Genomic DNA, 18,757 nt, shown 5'->3' on the forward strand with positions numbered 1-18,757 from the left:
GGCAGGTAGTGTGTATATTTCGTTCGCAGCGACGCAACCGAAACGCGTGCATTTTATACTCGTTTGTGAACTAGCAAAGTGCAGTTCTTGCCTAAGAAGCCGCCGTTGCGGTGCTAGGAAAGTTGTGCCCTCTCTTTGCACAGCTCGGGGCTTATCGCGTAATTCGACATCCAGTATTAGAAGCCATTACTTATGAGGCACAACGCTCGTGGACAGGCGAGTACGCGCGCGCACACATGCATCTTCGACTAATTGGGTGTCGTGATTTGAAGAATGTAAGTGCGGTGCCACCCCAGTTATAGTGTCAATTCGGTCCAGTACACTAACCCAAATGACTGTTTATGCCGAGCCCAGTAGCAGTAAAAGCATGCCAACAGTTTCTTTTTAAAAAGGAGATTACTCAGCTGATCGATAAAATGGAGTGTTTGTGTAAATAGCCTATAAAGTGTAGGCGAGGATAAACTCCCTAGGTTTGGGGTTGCCATCCGAGTTGATAACGAGTTTCCTCCATGCATTATGGACGAAAACAGTCCCCATTGCCCACGGAAAAAGAGCGTATCCGTTTGAAGAATGGCTGCGAGCTGGCTTGGACACTACATGTATCTCTTTTCGAGGGGTGAGCTTGTTTTGTGTGAATACTTAAAAATGTAATTGGCTAACCCATCAAAAGCCGAAAAGAAATGGAAAGACTAGGGACAAAATGATATAAAGATATTTTGAGACACTCCAGTTATTTCGGCCTGCATGTTATTAAGCCCTGCACTTTGATGATTTTAAACAATGTATACTGTTTTCAAATTTGCTCTGCACCCTACCCTTTCTATTAACAGATTTCGTCAGAGCAGCTCTGTCGCTAGGCAATGGCGCCCTCATGCAGCGATTACAAAGCCACAGCGTCAACGCGATGCTCGCCAAAGTGGAGTCCCGCCCACTTGAAAGTTCAAGACTTCACCTCGCAATGGCAAACCACAGGCCAGTCCGAGCTTTTAGTATTTATGCAATCAGTCCCCCACACAAACTCTCACACACACACCACCACCACAACCAAGGCTTAAGTGTTCCCCCAGCTATTTGAACCTCGACAATTACGAACAATTGGTGACGTCGTACGCAATCTTTTTCCGAGTAGACTTTTGTGTGTATCATAATACAAAATGTAAAATGAATGATGTGAAACGTGGATAAAACTTGTCCTTGATGACTTGGGCCTTGGAAACTCAGAGACGGCAAATTGAGGGGACTTTGGCAACTCTAGAATCTCAAGTTCCCACCTGCAATGATGTGCACCTGTCCGTTGTTCAATCTTTGTACGCTGAAACAACAATCAACGAGACACCACCTGCTGTCAGAATATGTACACTTCTGTGAACACAAAAGAAACCGCCTTTCCCGCAGTCTTACTCTTGTGTAATTGGTAAGCCAAGAGAGGGGTGCAGTCTGGGTTGGGGAAAAAAGGAGAAAGAGGTATACTCAAATTGGCGCCTGAACTTTTGCGCCAAAAAGGGTCTGTCGAGTGGCATGTTGGAATCCCCTCCCCCCAAAGGTTGCTATTTCTTTTCTTTCTTTTTAAAATTGTTGTCGTACTAATACATTTCCACTGAAGGATTACCCTCACAGGACCGGCGATCCGAAAATTACTTAAAATTCTTCACGCTTTCTCAGACAAATTACGCATTGCTGCTGTGATGACATTCTACAGAAAACTTCCCCGGGGTTTTCTGTTCAACTTGCGAACCCACAAGTTCCTCCTTGAATATATTAGCGGAAAAAGAATTTGCTCACCGGGCCACTGTCAATGACTGAAACAATGAATACCAAGGGAAAATGGAAAATACTCAAATATCCAAAATACTAGAAAATTTCAGTGCTGGAATATTATACACTTGAAGTTTCTCTCAAAATGAAATCACACTCTTACTTATGAATATACAAGTTTTTATTTGCATCCAAACCAGAAGGTGCTGAAAGTTACTTCAAAATGGAAAAAAAAAATTGAAACTAAGGTTAAATGAGATACAAAATGAAAAATGACATTATGGGGTTCCATGTCAACAATGATTATCGCTTGTTTATCCTTGGTCAAATAAAAAAATAAGCTCAATTTATCAAATAAGCCCACACGGCACTCCTGTACAGTGCATGTTCGTTAGAGAGAATAATGGAACCACAATTAAAGAAAATGTTAGTCTATGTTATAATGGTGAATGACTTTTTGGCCTCAAAATAATAGAAAAACCAGTCAAATGTACCGACCGAAATATAATGAAAAAAGGGGAACGGGTGATTTCTGGCAACCACCGAAAGTGCAGCGAAACTTCCAAGTAAAACGCTGAATGCTCATAAATTGGGAATGCCCACACGCAAGGCGGGAAGCGGTTATTGTATTCTGGTTGGCAGTTAAGTTTCTGCGAATAATTTTGTCTATAAATACCCTTAGTGAAAGCGTGCTATGTCAGCGATCTACCTCGGTTGCAATTTCCTCTGGTCGGTGCATTCAATCTGACAACGACCTCAACTGTTTACTGGGTATGGCAAGCGATTTTTTTCTGGACTCATCCATCACAGTGCGAACTGCCAACATCGCCACACAAAAGACGCGATAATGCCACACTTCAAACAAGGTGGGTGAAGCCACAAAGGAAATAGTTGGCATACCGCAAAATGGCTTGCGGAGCATCGTGCAATCGACATCAGGTATGTCGGGACCCTCCCACCCACGCGCCAGCGATTAAATCGAAGACCATAATTAATATACTACATTCTGGAGGGCAGAATTTTTTTAATGATTCTTAATAAATATCCATAGTGTAACTTCATTTAGAAAAATTGTATACCTCTGATGACTTGAACAGTTGCACGAAGAACTGACAGTATTTCTTGCTACCAACGTTTTGGTGCTGAAAATACAGATCGTGGGCAGTGGCACATGTGTGACTCCCCTTAGAGAAAGGGAACAACGTTCATGCTGTCCAGGAGTTACAACAACTTTGTTTAAAATCCAACCACTAGTTTGTTAATTAACTTTTGGATTTTTGCCCTGCCACCAGTTTGCATGGTATGTTTAAACTTTTGGGACAGAAATTGCTGAAGGTGTACCATAAAGTACAGCTGCGTGTGCGAGACTCGAGCCATTACGCTACATGCAGCACGTATGCGCGCAAGCTTTGGAATTATCCACTGCTTTGATTAGTCTGGCATGAAAAAGGGAAAAAGGCAAACCTTGCTTTTGTTATTCGGCATCACCCGTCAAAAAGAAGGGAATGTAAGATTTCAAAGACAGACTTTGTTGTGTGAGCGACGGTGCAGCGCGCGTGGGCACGCGAACATTGTACCCAAGTCCTTTCACAGGTGTTTTTCAAAACGATATTTACTACTGCTTAACCCCATTCCAGAGCCGAGTAGACCAAAAAGGCAATGTTCACTTTCAGTTCACATTATGTCACTCGAGAACATCCTTTGAAAAATTACTGAGTTTTGAGATACTGCATGAAGCGGTATTTGGGTCATTCCATGAGGTTGGGGCACAATTTGTGTCGGTGTTAATAATGTTACATGGGTTTAGTAACTACCCTGTGGATTCCAAATTGACACTGTTGTACATCTTGCAAGGCTAAATACAGAGGTGTGTGTTATTTTACCGAGTAAATGACCTAATCTACGGTCATGACAGGTGATAAAAGTTTTAGATGTAACAAATAAGGACACCGTCACAAATTGTGCCCCAACCTCATGGAATGACCCATTTACAGGAAACTCGGCATATACTTCATCTCTGCAATGAGTGCGAGTTTCACGGAGATAACCGTTAAATCGCGAGAGCGCAAGCCCCATCGCCTCTGGTGATTTCTAAAAACAGGAAAATTACACCCCTGTCACTGCACTGTTTTTTACCAACAGTTTCGTTTAAAATTTACTTCCTTCATGGCACCGCCTTTACAAGTAAAAGTGTCCAAAGTTTGTATGTCTTAAATTGAAAGAAAAACCTCCAATCAAAATTGTGCAAGCATTCTCTCTGTTAATGGAGGTGTTGGTGGGGGGAGGCGGTTCAAATCTCGTGTCTGATGAGTTAGTTAGGGATTCGTGGCGTGTCTTTGGCAAAATGTAATTCTTTAATCATGTTAAAGGAGTAGGATAACGCCTGGCAAACATTCAGCGAAATTCTGCTCGACTCAGCCCCCCCCCCTAAAAAAAGCCCGGCGTCTTCAGCACAGAATGACTATGTTCAGACAGTGTGTTAGCTAATGTGTACTTTGACAGTTTTATATCGGGTGGCTCAACCCAGTCGTAAGTGGTGAGCAAACTTGGATGTTGACAGACTTTGGGTTAGGGCTACCCAAAATAGACCCGCGCCCGATTACGATCTCTGATTGCTTAGGTCTTTATTCTACTTAGTCACCAAAAATAACTCCGCGAACAAGGCTTCTCCCTTTGTCGCACTTTGCCTCTTGTTTTCGCGCCCGTTGTGTCGCGCTCTCAAGGGCAGGTTGGGCATGGCGCCTGGCACGTGGTTGATATTGTGCCACTCTCACTGCAGATGGTGCTGCTCATAATGTTTGTGTTGCTTGGTGCCTTGGAAACTTTAGCCTGCTTTGGGCGGTAAAGTTCGATGTATTCATCTTATTCAAAAAGTTCAAAACGTACCTCTAACTATTACACCACACCGCGTTTCTATAGGCCTCCACAGGTACGACAGTTTCCCGCGAGGTTGGCATAATAATTATGAACACGGCTGACCTGAAGTCCTCTCGCCCCTCAGTCGGGGCACTGTTCATGGGCAACAGGCCAACGGTCGGCTTGATTTCCACATCTGGGGGTCGTGTACCCCTCCCACATTGTGGCTTCTAAGTATCCGCCCCACCTCTTCAATGGGGCAAAGCCAGTCTCAGAATTCCAATAATAAGAACAGTCGCGAACGCAATTTTTTTCCCGGGTTGCTAAAGCAAACGCTTTGTGCGACAAGCGCGCCAACAGTAACGACAAAGTTCGATCAGCAAAGTAGAGCAGGGAAACGGGGGAACGAGACAAGTCCATCACAACGCAATTGTTGCAGTGGGCTGCGCCTGATGTACAGCCAATTCAGGGGAATAAAGGGCACGGGACCAGGAGCGTCCCGTCGGTCGATCCCGGATCATTAATCACATTATAGGGCATTAACACACCTATCCAAAACGATCAATTGAGTCATCCCTTCGCAACTGAGACGTTTTGGTGACAAGGTAGAAACAAGGTGACATCCGATTATCTCATATGTCGATAATAAGACAGTGTGCTGGCAAGTTACAAGCTAGGTTGGTGGGATGTTTTACGCGTATGGCTGATGGCAAAGTGTTTTGTTTTGCAAAGAAAGGAGGTCTCAGTTACAGGTAAGCTTTCTCCGAGTTAACTTCAACCTTGGAAAAAACAGGTGGTTTCAGACTATATTCTTCTAATTTTTTTTGCAAAGAATGCCCTCCAATCATCTTTGAGAGGACTTCGAAATGGACTGACTAAAAGGGGAATGTTCCGCGCAATAGATCTGATTTAAAATTATGTACTGTACTTGTACATTACATTGCCAAAAAATTCCAAATTGTTGAAAGAGGTTCTGAGTATAAATGCTAAGTGCACTGTATATACAGTGCATATTCATCGGTGACTTATCAAAAGCTCTGCTGGGGACAAGATGGCGACCTACATTTGGGTAGGGCTACGGTTCACCGCCCGGTCCACAAGGGGAATGTGAAAACCACATCATCAATTCATTGATGATGCTCGCTTGCACCTCAAATCAGTACCTGGTTGGCCAAGATAAGTAAGTCTTAATTCTCTAACTGAACGTGCACTCCCAAGAGCGATTGCATTAAACTCCCAACGTTTTTTCTCAAGGGGGAGGTCTCGCCACATCCCCGCCCACAGCCCGGACTCTACACTTCCGCCACTAATATAATAAACATCTGGTGAATTGCCATTTTTGTGAAGTATTCCCGCTTGATTTCACTGCAGTCACTCATCACAGCCGCTCTCCCCGTCACTATTGAAACAATCATTCATGTTCCAAAACTGCTGTGGGTCCCCATCGGAATTTTGTTTGACAGATAGGAAACTTGAAATCATTGCCAATACTGTCGTTAAACTCACCACCAACTTCATGCGGAGCGTATGTGGAAACTAAGGCCAGGATTTTTAATCTACATGTATTGAAATTTTGTGAAGTTAAAGACTCTTGCAGTTGGTTGAACTCGAATGGGTTGTGGAGGGAAGTTCGCGTGCCATGTATGGGTTCACGGCGCCGGCCCGTGCCAACTACTCCCCCCGGAAGTTCTCCCCCACTGGCCCCCTTGGTCTTCACCGTACCGTTACCGAGACAAGCCCGGTGAGTGGGTAACAATCCTCGTCACTGGAGAGAAAACGAAAGTTCAAACAAGCCAAAAGTCAACAATGATTGCAGTGATGGCAATGTTGACGAATCAGCGTGCGGCATGGGACTTCGGTTGCAATTAACATGGTCTATGGGGTACTGGGCTCTGTGTGGAGCTCCAAGGTTAGAAAAAAATGAAGTTGTGACGTGTGAGTACACTTTTGAAGTTTAAGGTCAAGTACTTGCAGTTCCTGAAGCTGGTAGGCCTGCACATGTACACGCAGCTTTCCGCATTTAATCCGACTGCGTGCGAGCAAAAAAAATAGACCGATGTAACCACGTACTGTCAAGTACAGATTTCGATTCGGTCCCGAACAATAATCCTCCGGGTGCGTCATTCGAGACTGTCCCTTGAAAGTTCCACGGCATAGCTGCAATTCCACAGCTATTGTTGCCACCGAGTTTTTCTTTTACATGTACAGTATATTACACCAGGTGGTCGTGTGGGCAACGCGAGTGCATTAATATTTTGCCGCCTCGTGACACCGCAGGCCGGGCTGATCTGTCAAACGACATCGTGGCGACTTCCAAGCAATCACTCAGGAATTTATACCTTTCACTAGTGGTGAAAAGGGACAGTTTGTGAGCACTTCTCTTGGTCGATGCACTCTCCCGGCCCACTCATAATTGATTGATTGTGTCTCGGATTCAACCCTACACTTAATCTGGGATGATATTTCGCAGGGCTCAATATCTCTTCACCACCTCCAGCCTAGTCGGCCGGGCGATTGATACTTGTACTGCACCGCATCGGCATCGACACTGGGCGAAAACAGCGCCGCCACGGTGCCACTGATCTGCACTGAACCTCGGCGGTCGCGTGTCTGGAGTCCCTCTGTAAACCGCGTTGAACCCCCAACAACGACCAAAAGGGATATCGGTATAATTCCGGACAAAACTTGAATGTAATACAAGAACGGTAAGTGTTAATCTTTACATTACCACCTTTGCATGTGTCTGGGTAAACAAAAACAATCATCGGCATGGCTTTTTTTCTATTTAACTTAGTGCAGGCGCTCTCGTATGAGACACACAAAGAACTATACTTTGTCTCAAACGGCATACAGGACAAAGGTTGGACTGCTTAGGCCTACTTGGAATATTGCAGTTGCTGTCTAAATACAGCGGCGGCAAATTTTGACCAGCTCACAACAAACGCAGTAAAAAGTGATTTGTTCGTGTAATGAGAATTGAATGAGATGTGCAGACATCGGAGCATTTTTTTGAGTAATTGTTCTATTCCAAATAGCTAATCAATTTAAGTTACGACACAATGAGACAATAAATTAACGAATACCGGTTACAAATTATTGGGAATATTATGATGTAAATTGTACACATCACACTCCCGAGGACAGTTCATTAGTTCTTGACAAAAGAGGGATTCGACCTGTTACAATTAACTGTTTGGGGAGGCAATAAAGCTGTCACCGCGCAAGCACTGTCACTTCGCACAGACATATATGCAACAACTTTCATTGCTCGCCAGTTTGTCGTCACTGTCGACAAGTCTTACGTGTTTTCTTTCCTTCAAATAGACAGACATGTCTTGCTATTTGTACCTCTTTTTACCTGTAATCTCAGTGTCAGGTTAAATCCCAAGCATGATTAACCTTGGGTTGGGTACGGATTCTGTTCATGAAACTGTCTGCACGAGTGCTGGTGTCCAAAGTACGGTCTTTGCTTGGTTTCTTTGTTCCCTTATAATGGGCGACTGGCTGGGCGCAAGCTTCACGGACGAAGCATGTTTAATGCACTCTGTATGTGCCATTACAAATCGAATGGCCTAAAACATACCTTTAGTCACCTTCAGTAGGCCTACTTGAGAAGCAACTTAAAAATGATTTTTCAATTAAAATGCACAAGACAGAGTATATATATATTTGTTGCATTTCCACACGAATAAGGCTGGAATTTTCCAATATTCCCATTTCTGAAGCTGTGACATGCACTAAATAAGGTTCTTTGGAATTTCTGCACACCGTGCTTTTAAGGGCATTTAATGTTATTCCTTATATCGTGACAACTTCAAATCGAGTAAGACTATCTGAACGGATTATTACACCCTTATCCACAATGGCCTAACTGGGGCACATTTGAAGGGGGACACTCGGGGTCCCTCATTTTCCGGAGGGGGCACGCAGTAGGTTTGGTCACAGTTGAAATACTGATCAAGGCGGACTATCACCAGTTTTGTTTTTTGCCTTTTTTCTGTTCTAATTTCTGAAGGGGGAGGGCGTATACGGGGCACAGGCCCGGGGGGGGGGTGGCTTGTCCCATGCCCCAAGTTACTCCTTATCAAATAGCGTGATGAAAATGGAGATGAAACGGAAGTGTACCCGTCACAGAGCCTACTTTTGGTCGAGGCAGTTTAAAGTTGCTGAAGCACGCCCTCACTGGCTTATAATGAAGCAGTATGGTAGATGGTACTTCACAATATATATTGCGAGTGTCGTCAGGATTGGATTGGACGAGATAGCCAGGCGGCAAATTCCCGCCCATACTGGGACAGGATGATTTTTTTTCTCTAGCCCCTGATACCTCTGGGACACTAGTTTGGGAATTATTTGCGTGTGTTTGAAAAGTTTTGGAGGAGCAGCGTTCTTAGAAATGGTGTGGTTGGGTAAAGGACTGATCTGATTGTATGACCGGTGTGGCTTATGCTCCATACTTGAGTTTGGAGAGGAATTCTTTTGCACTCGTTACCCATAGGTTTAATTAGACCCATCCATCGAATGGGACATCATGCAAGGTTACATTTTTAAGGAAGAATGCATACGACTGTATTTCTGTGCGGCCCTGAAAAGAAAGCAAAACAAAGCAACAAGAGGCATGTCGGCTGTTGGGTGTCCCCCGATTAATTGTTTCCGGTGATGGGATCTGAGTGTTAAATGTTGAACGCAAAGCGGTCTGGAGGGGGAAAATAAACGACTTCCACATCTGACACGCAAGCTAACATCGTCATCACGGGCTGGGTTCCGGCAAAGCTAAGGTTTTTAATTTTTATACCAGCCGAGTCCGATGCGATTCGGACAAAATTGCTGAATCCGATCCTAATTTGATAGAATTCGAACTTGAATGGCCAATGCAAGTCTATGACTTCACTGTAAAATTAACAAATATGCTGCATCTCACTGCCAAAGACCTAAACGTAAACCGTGGACAAAATTTAGGTCGTTAATTGAAAAGTCATCAAATTTAGTTGTTCGTATTATCTCCGTTTCTTTGATGGGCAAACTACTAACGAAACCTTCCATACGAATTTATATAAAGATCCACACTAACAACCTACAATATTCATAACTCACCTCATTATATCAGAAAATAAATGGCAGGACAGCTCCTTGTTAGACGCTGGGAGTTTGAACAAAAATACTGAACTGTGGCAACGCATTGCTTAGCACCCTTCCAGCAGAGTTGTGGAAGAAAGATGATAGAAATACAAGAGATCGTGTCTACTAAATGAGGGTTTGATTACGGGAAAAAGGGTAAATGTTCGACATGAACTTCACCATTGCCCATTTACTATAGCGATGGCAGATGTTTATACATTTTTTTTAAAGGCGAAAAGAAAGTCGGCTTTTGTCGGGCGGGAGAGATGATTAATTCGATTCGACTTTTCCACATCCAGTTTCAATCTGGATCCGATGCGAATCCGATTGAACACCGTTCAATCTCATCCTATTCGAAGTCGGATTCGGATCCGATTGGAAAGTGAACATGTCTTTAAATGGTCAACTTCTAACATTTCACTCTTTCCAACATGACTCCATGCAGACCTTGTTTCCGCAATCAACAAAGACCTGGAGGAGAAAAATCTCCTCCAGGTCTACGGAATCACACCAGAAGATAAGTCACACGATTCGACGCAAAGGATCAAGGGCTGTGTTTTTACCATCTTCTCTATGCGTAACGATTAGTCACTGGTGAAAGTTTTGTTGTTATGTATTCTGTTGGCATGATTCATCGTCGTCTGCTGCATGTTCCACTCATAAAAAAACAGTAGCGGATTTCTTTTTTAAGAACGTAAAGGTCAAATGTATGATATACATGGTCTGCATGTAGTATCTCTTTTGTATGGATTGTTTATTTATCGCTACGAAGCCAAGAAATAAAACAGGGTTGACATGGAACTATAGGACGTAATTATACGACAAGTTCATCAACTTTTTACTAACAATACTCGAGTAGTAGGCGGCTGATGACGGTTAGCAGTAGGAAGCAAGTATTAGTCAAACTGACTCCCGAGAGGGCGCCATTTCAGCAAAAGCTGTATACATGTAAGAAGTGCCTGTGCCATGTTGGTTAAAAATGGGGTTTTGGCTTAATTAGGACCTTTGGGCTTTTGCACCATCCTTTCCTCTTCCATACTTTGCTGTAACCTTTGGGTGTTTTGGTAGTAATTTTAGTTCTTCATGGGATGACATTTACTTGCCCAAACCGCAAAAAAGTAGGGACTCCGTTATAATGGCTCTTAATTGACACGACCTATGTGAGCGTTTGCATTTCTCATTCTTAGGCAAGGATTAGCTACAGGAAGAGCTTACAAAAATACCAGCGGGGATTATCCTCCGGGTATTATAGCCTCCACCTCATCGTCCGTAGGCGCATGGGCTCCCGTGGCTGGTAGCTGGCACGCGTCGCCGTTTATCCCCGTGTTCCGAGGCGTTTTGTTGGCGTTACTTTGGCAAGTTGGCGCGGTAACCAGGCTGCCTATTGTGGGTTAGGTCTCTCTCGTTTATATCCCACACGAATCGATCCCGCTAGATATTTTTAAGGGCAAGCCGTGTTACACGACTGATTGATTGGGGACGAGTGGTTCTTGTAGCGTGCAAAGGATGCATTTTACAGTGAAGTGGATCGAAATGAGGGATTCCAGTCGGATTTGTAAGGAGAAGTTTGAATTTGTGCAAGGACGTGTATGAACAGCACTCAGTCGATTGCCTTGGTCTAGAAACATAGGTAAGAACCTTTTGACTTTTTGTGGCAATTTTGAAAGATTTATTACGCTTTGTAAACTGTTTATCTTCAGTTTCAGACTTCCAGACTTCAAAAACCCCTAGATGAGACCACAAAATAAAAAGATTTTACATTATTAATATATCGGAGAGATCATTCTTTGGCATGCAAATTCATGCGAGCACACACTCTGCCGTCTTATTTCTTGCTGTTTGTCAGGTTTGTAATTGTTCTTCAACTTGTCTGGAACTGGGCCAACTGAAACCCTGACGGAACGTGTTTTCTTGGAATAAATTGTTTTATGTGTGGCATGTCAACGTTGACCGTGCAGGCGGGCCGGTGTTTGAGAAATGGCGAGTGCAATTGAACAACACGTCTTCGTTTTGCGGCCTTGTTTGTGACATTATCCGTAAACATCTGCAGCAAAACGCACAGGCGTTATTTTGGCCATCGTTTGGGAAACTTCCGACTCCGTTAAGTTACACCAGAGGCATGGGAAAATTGCCCAGCCGCTCATCGGTTCTGGCCTTGATGCAATGGCAGTGTAGGCTGTTTTTCTCGAGTAAAGATCAGTGGATAAACTATGAAGAGAAAAAACAGCAGGTGGGAATCGTCTCCGACACCCTCCCACGCCCCGCTCAAAAGATCAAAGCCTCATATTTAAACCTCTCTGAAAATGTTATGGTTACGTTTCCGGGAGTTCTTGCACGCGGCAAGAACGGAAGCTGCACTCGTGTCAATGGAGGACCAGGGGCCCCGTCCAACCATCATGGACAAGGGTCCGAGCGTGTAGGTGTTTCCCCGCGGGCTCGCCGCGCCGCAAACACCCGGCCTCTGTCCCCTCCTTTTATCGCCCCGGAACGACGTGCCCAACTTTTCATTCGTCGCGCTGTGTGATCTGTGAGAGATCGATAAACAAACACCCGGAATTCTATTGCCCAGTCTTCAGTTGGCCGTTCGCCCTTATAAAAGTCAGGGTTAGCTCTCAGCGATATTGGGTGAGGCCACTGCGACCGCAACACCAACAAACCGAGCCCTGGAAGCGGTAGCGTAGGGCATATTAACTTCTGGAGTTATGCCGATCTAAGAGGTCAACCGAACGAAAATTTTGATTAATAAAAAGCAAAAAGACTACAAAAAGGGGCTAAGATCGACCTATTTTTCCTCTCACTGTAATCTGATTTACTCATTTATCACACGCCCACACATTGCACTTCTGCTAACTCCCAGTAAAGGTTATATCGGCGTTGCAGTTTGATGTATTAAACCATGGGGTTGTGAGTTTCGGGACGCAATGAACTGTGATAACATTAAACCTTTTTCAGAATAACAAAACTTCAAACTAGTATGGCAATCTGCTAAAGAAAAAAAGACCATTTCGCTGTCACGGTGATAGGTTGCGGCTTGTTAATTTTGCCGAGTCCTTAGACCAGACCAGAAAGGCGACCTCATTTACCATGTAATTGGACAGGTGACCTTGGGTCACATGATAAAGTTCGAATGATTGGATGGCACCCGCAGATCACGTTCATGTTTTCCTCAAATAAGCATTAGGCACAATTGAGTCCTCCGAAAACAAACTTTCACAAACTTGTCGGCGGTCCCGAGAAAAAAATGTTTCACATTTTTCGAGGTAGACCCCACGTCTGCTCTCATTTTACATTCATTACGCCGTAAAGTGCTGGTGAAAATTTACGACAGCCGACAGACAGGTATGCCAAAAAGCGCGCAAGGAGAAGTGGAAAAAAGTTTACGAAATTTTCCATAGCCGCGGCTGCGGGATGAGCGGATAAATAGGCGAGTGGTTCAGGTTCTTGGAGTGAATTATCGCAATCACTCTTTGGTATGATACCGGAATTTTAACGAGACAATCGAGAGACGGCGGGAGCGGGAACTTGAGAGAAAAATAAAGCCCGGTTTGTTATGACTTCCAAGTCAACTGCAATGTTGGGTTTTATGGCCCCAGTGTGATTCGTGTATTTTCATGTGATAGGCAATACTTATAGAATCTAGAGAGGAAAACATTACGATGATTCGCGCACGACTTTGGGAAATTCTGTGATATGTCATTCTTTGTTGTTCAAGGAAATGAAACCGAAACGTAAGTATAAACGAAACAATGATCACACAAAGGGTTTTAATTTACAGAACTTAATCTTTTATCATAGGGCTGCGTTTTATTTCTTGGTAGAGAAATCTGTGGTACCTTCGATTCGTCGGGCTTTGTAGTACATGATTGTGTACGTTAAAAAAGTTGCCTCCCGTGGTGTCCCAGCTTTCGCGTGGTGTTTTCATATCAGGAGAAAAATGGGAACATTGCCTTATCCATGCCAGAAAGGGCTTAGTTTCCGTAACGTCCTTAGTGCTGCCTCGTTCCCATGAAGCACGGCATGCACCATAGCAACAGTGCCAACGCCGATGCCTGGTGAGTGTGGAATGCCTTCAACCGCACGAAACGCCGAAAAAAGAGAACGCCTCGCGTCTGTAAGTCACCGTCTACATAGACCCATTAACGATGCGAACCAAAAAGTGACGTCGGAGCCGCGCACGCTATTTTTAGGCACGTACACCTGGGTCTTTGTGTCCTCCCGCCGACTGGAGAACCTTTGACCATCAGAAAAAGAAAAGGACGCAAAAAGATCGCGCCACCTCTAATTCACTTATCTGTAAATGAACTGAGACATGGCCACTTTACGCGGTGACGTAATCGCGGAGCTACTCTGACGTAATCTCGCAGTCGGGCGTACAGCCCTATGTTCCTGATCTTGGTACGATTTAAAACAAAGAATGCGTTTTCAAACGCGATCGACCCCGCAGGTTTTTTCTTATTTTTAGACCAAGGTGCTGTGCAGGCCCATTTCCAACATTTTAACAAAGGGGGGGGGGGTTCCGGGGAATAAGAAAGGGATAACAGTGGAATGAGAGCTGAATTCGCAGATTACGAATCACGCATATCACGACGAAGGAAGCGAGTTCTCAAATGTAAATGAATGCCAGGAGAAGTCCAGATTCGAGATGGACAGAAAGCGCAATATGCACTCTGGGGTTCATGAGGCCCGTGTTTTAAAAACTGAAGAAAAGATGCCAAAAAGTCGAGCACGCTTGTAAACACACGTTGTGCAGCAGGGAAAACCGATTAGGTCGTTATAGTCATCGGCCAATCCTAGAACTCATCTCTGCCTCCTACAAGAGATGTAAATGCAGTGCCGTCGCGCCAACATTGTGGCTAGTTTTGCCCTTGAATTCTCCAACCATGATAGTGGCTCACCCTCTTCCATGATCAGAAAGGCTCTCAACAGACACAGACTTTGCCAACCAACGGCTGGTAAGCCTGTATGAACAGCATTTGTATAAAGCAAAGCGAAAAGAAAAATACAAAAATACGCTAGACACAGAACAGCAGTCAGCATTTATTGTAAACAACATAGGCCTAAAAGATCCATGAAGTGACTTGTCCTGCATCAACATTCAAGTCTAACTGCATAGAACGGTACCTTTTCTTTGTTGCACGACACAAAGAAAACACACGTAATAACAGTCCAAAGAAACACTGCGTGGTACCCGTTTTGGGCGAGTGTATCGATATAAATAGTAAACCTAGTGTTGATTTTACACCTAGTACTTTTCAGTGAACGACATACGAAGGGAAAGGAATATCCTCTGGGTGTGGCCCCCTTCCCTTTCATTAAATCATAAACCAAAGATAGCCAGATTATCAAGGAGTATACTGTGTTCTCTATGCCAACTTTTTGCCCCCCCCCAGCTTCCCTGTCTCTCCACACTTTCCTGGACCCTGGATCTCCTGGAGCCCAGGCTCTGGGGCTGAAGACGATTCTTTTAAGGGATCCGTCTGCACTCTATGCCCCTTGATCTGATGGCCAATACCCCAGGTTCCACTTACTGTTCGCAACAATGAATTCCCAAGTGACCAGCCCCGACGTCTGAAAAGACTGATTAGCCTATATAGACAGCAATCGAATGCTTGTTTTAGGTATGGGCCAATTTGTGCGTACCAGTGTGAATATGACAAGTAATTTTATACTTGTATCAAAATTTACCCTCCATTCAACCTAACTTACATCTACCATTTTAACAATCATAAATACTAATATATATGTATTCCAGTGTCTGTTACTAATCACAAGTTGTTGCTTGTTCGTTTACAGTTCGCACAGACTGACGTGTGCGTATTATTTAATGTGTTATACCATGGTTATACTAGTCACAAGATTGAGAAATTTGAAGTAATGTACATGTATGTCAGATTTCGCGACTGGCCTTCTCCTACCCCACGTGGGTACTTTTTCGCAATTATCGCCTCCCTATGGATTGGGATCTCTTATCTGTTCTGCATGCCATCTGCTTCTTAGTTTTCTTGGTTTGTCATTTTGCACATTTGCAGCGTGGTTGGTTGGTTGGTTTTCTTTGTGGGACAGGTTGGCATAGTTGGCCTGGTGTTTCTTTCTTGCTCTAGCTCTCACCTGTGGGATCGAATCCCACGCAAGCCGATATGTGGATTGGGGTTGTCGGTTCTCTACCGAACTGTGGGATTCAGAGCATTCTTCTAGGTTTTCCTTCCCCCTAAAGTTACTTTTTCCACTTTTGTCTCCTCTCTACAGGCTTCTGCAGGCTTTGGGGCTACCGTACCTTGAGGTATTTCTGAGGAATCCTTGGTTTCATTGCCACAATGATAATAATGCAATCACGTATAGGAGATCGTTGGTACAAGTCCCACCTGAGAGGTGGGAAGGCTTGTAAACTTTCTCCTTCCTCTCACAGATTCCTGGAAAGCCTGACATAAAAGAAAGGGAACACCTAGTATTAGATTTATTCATTTTCACGTTCAGGCTCTTTATCGAAATCATGCACTTTTGTTTTCCCTGTAATTTGCTTATTGATTTGTGCAAAGGTAACATGGATAACAAACGCCGTCTCGTGTTCCCGAGCTCAGCTATCTCTCCTAGTGGTTTCAAGTCCTCTATCTGCATGTCATGAATAAGTCAAACTACGAATTTGCGCCGAAAAGACTTCACCCCCCGGCATCCATCCAAGCCCGCCCCCTGGATACCCATCAGAGTGTCCGCCGTACAAGTGGCTCGTTCCAGGAATGTAAAGTTCCGTTTACCTGCTGCGGGATTCGACCCTCCCGTGGGCCAATAGCCGTCTATTTTTGAAGACGATGACATGTCCCCGGAAAGTACTCGTGTTTGGAGTGCTGCTTAATCGTTTCCCAGTGCATGACGGATGAAGTTACGCATTATAACAAAAAAGCGAGGAGGGAAATTCAGTAGATTTTTCTTTTGTAAGTAAAAACATAACGCAGTGTATTAAGTGCAAATTGTGCAAAGATCTTGGCATGGTTTGGCATTATAGTCGTAAGGACTTTTCACTCCAGTATCCAATGTCACACCTTTGCGACAATGGGCAATGCTCTATATAAAAATGAAAATGACTGCTTTTAATGATAATGCTCACTGTGATTACAGGCTTTGGATGTGTTTTGGATACCTGCTTTCAAGATCACATTCTTTTCGCCTCTCTTTCCCATTTTCAAAAAAACTTTGGGTGAAGTTCGAAGTCTCGATTAATCGACTGGTGATCTCAAAACTACAATGTATTTCAGGTTGCCCTAGGACACCGTAATTTTCGAGGGGTGCAAATTTCACGAGCAAAGATAGCATTCTCCTTGAATAATTGTCGAGCCCATAAAGTCTCAAACTTTGTTTCCCTTCTTAAGTCTCCTTGTTTCTTATTAGAGAATGGTAGCTACATACATCACTTTCAGCTGTGACATGCCCCGCCCCTCTCCGTTGCTCCGGGGAGGAGCCAAGTCACCGATAATAAGAGATGTCTTCTGTTAGAGGTCAATACCTGACGTGTAATTGTTTTGACTTAATGCAGTGGGCCACCGGTTATTCCATACCTGCAGACAGCGAGATTGTTTGGCGAGCGCATGACGTCACGATTAACTCCCGAGGGACAACAACTCCCATTGGTTCCTTTCTTATTTGACGTCACTGGCCCGAGCCAATTTAGCGCAGAGACGGCGCGCAGGAGATGAGCGCATTCTTTTTTTAATACGACACGGAGAATTAAAATCTCAGCAGTTATGGGTCTCTGTGTTTGAGCGGAAACCCCCGGCGTGTCTCACCAATCGATCTCCTTCGATTCGGATAACAAGCTCAGCGCGAGATGGACCGGACGCACAGTACTATGACGTCTCGACTGGAGGCCGGCATACGTGCGTGCGTGTCCATGCTTAGGGCCAGTACTCTGTGTACGCTTCGGCTTACACGAGAGGCACCAACGACTGCGTCACTTTAAACTAACACCTGTTGCTGTCTGCGTCTGTGATCAAAGCGAAGCTTCTCAAAATGTTGGTAGAAGGTCCAAGCAAACCGAAACTTTGGGTCACCTATTCAATTCTTAAGCCTCGGCATCCAAAGGGAAAACAAACATGAACACTATATTTTTATCAAAATTTCAACCCATCCCAGTTACCAGCCGCCCGCACAATCGCGGTGTTCCGCGTCTGTTAAGCATGATCCCGACTTATCTTGATCAGAAATTTCAACGCAGCAGGATGAGCAAACATCGCTCCACGTGATTCGATTGGCAAACACTCCCGTGAAAATTCACATACTGAGATTTTCTAGACAAATAAACTCCTACTCTATAGTCGAATAACTCTGGTGTAAAAAAGTTGGACTCTCGGGACTCGAAATGACGGCCGTAAACTTAATTACACTCCCAACATCACTGGCATTGGACGAGCAAACAGCGCAATCTGCGCGATAGCAAAGAAAACTAATGCTTGAAAAACAACTGGGATGTCCACGAAATGGATCGCGACTCAGCTCTGGGGACGAGAGACTGACGCAGGCGAAGGGAAAGAAGACAAGAGCCGAAAAAGCCGAATTTACACGATGTTTTGATATTTTAGGGAGTGTTGTCTTTCGAAAAGTTGACCTACCTGCAACGGATCGTTCGCATTTTAATCTTTCCTTCTTGCTTGGAAAGTGCACAGGTGTTGGGTGCACGATGTCTATAATCTGAATGCTCTTTCAGGAGCGTAAGGTGGGCTACAGATGAAAGGTGCCTGTCATAGCGTGGGAGGTTCCTCCCATGGGTGACGTAATTTGTCTGCTTTTCCTGGACAAATGGAAACCAGAGATCTTAGAAAATTGCTTTTTTTTCTGTTTTTAGCCTAAGTTTCGCCACAGAAGGGCACGCAATAAATAAAGGACTGGTAAACAGCATCGATCCTGAAAGTAATGGTGCAGCACACCCTCTGGAGACGGACTACACGCAGAAAATGAGTTTACTCTGCAAATTCTCAAGTGGAATGTGGGGGTGTGCGCGCTCAGAATGATCTCCACCAAAAAAGGGAAGAATGATCTA

At 44.3% G+C, this 18,757-nt stretch overlaps 2 protein-coding genes across 4 annotated transcripts in view; one reads left to right on the top strand and one right to left on the bottom strand.

Moving 5' to 3' along the window:
* Positions 1-18,757, bottom strand: part of usp47 (ubiquitin specific peptidase 47) — an 88,521-nt gene that overhangs the window by 37,160 nt on the left and 32,604 nt on the right. Inside the window, exon 2 of one of the 2 annotated variants that reach the window (XM_087134606.1) lies at positions 1,272-1,437. The exons of the other annotated variant lie outside the window; for it this stretch is intronic. The gene's annotated coding sequence lies outside the window, so the exon portion shown is untranslated. The remainder of the gene's footprint in view (positions 1-1,271; positions 1,438-18,757) is intronic. 2 annotated transcript variants of the gene reach the window in all.
* Positions 6,651-18,757, top strand: part of LOC110987497 (neurotrophin-3-like) — a 45,414-nt gene continuing 33,307 nt past the window's right edge. The window contains exon 1 of one of the 2 annotated variants that reach the window (XM_022250270.2): positions 6,651-7,316. The gene's annotated coding sequence lies outside the window, so the exon portion shown is untranslated. Of the gene's footprint in view, positions 7,317-11,240; positions 11,360-18,757 lie in introns of those variants that run through there. The other variant, XM_022250271.2, reaches the window with a different exon arrangement.

This window comes from Acanthaster planci, linkage group LG03 (assembly GCF_054643075.1).
Source record: "Acanthaster planci isolate LZ-2023a linkage group LG03, COTS_SCS, whole genome shotgun sequence".
NCBI lineage: Eukaryota > Metazoa > Echinodermata > Asteroidea > Valvatida > Acanthasteridae > Acanthaster > Acanthaster planci.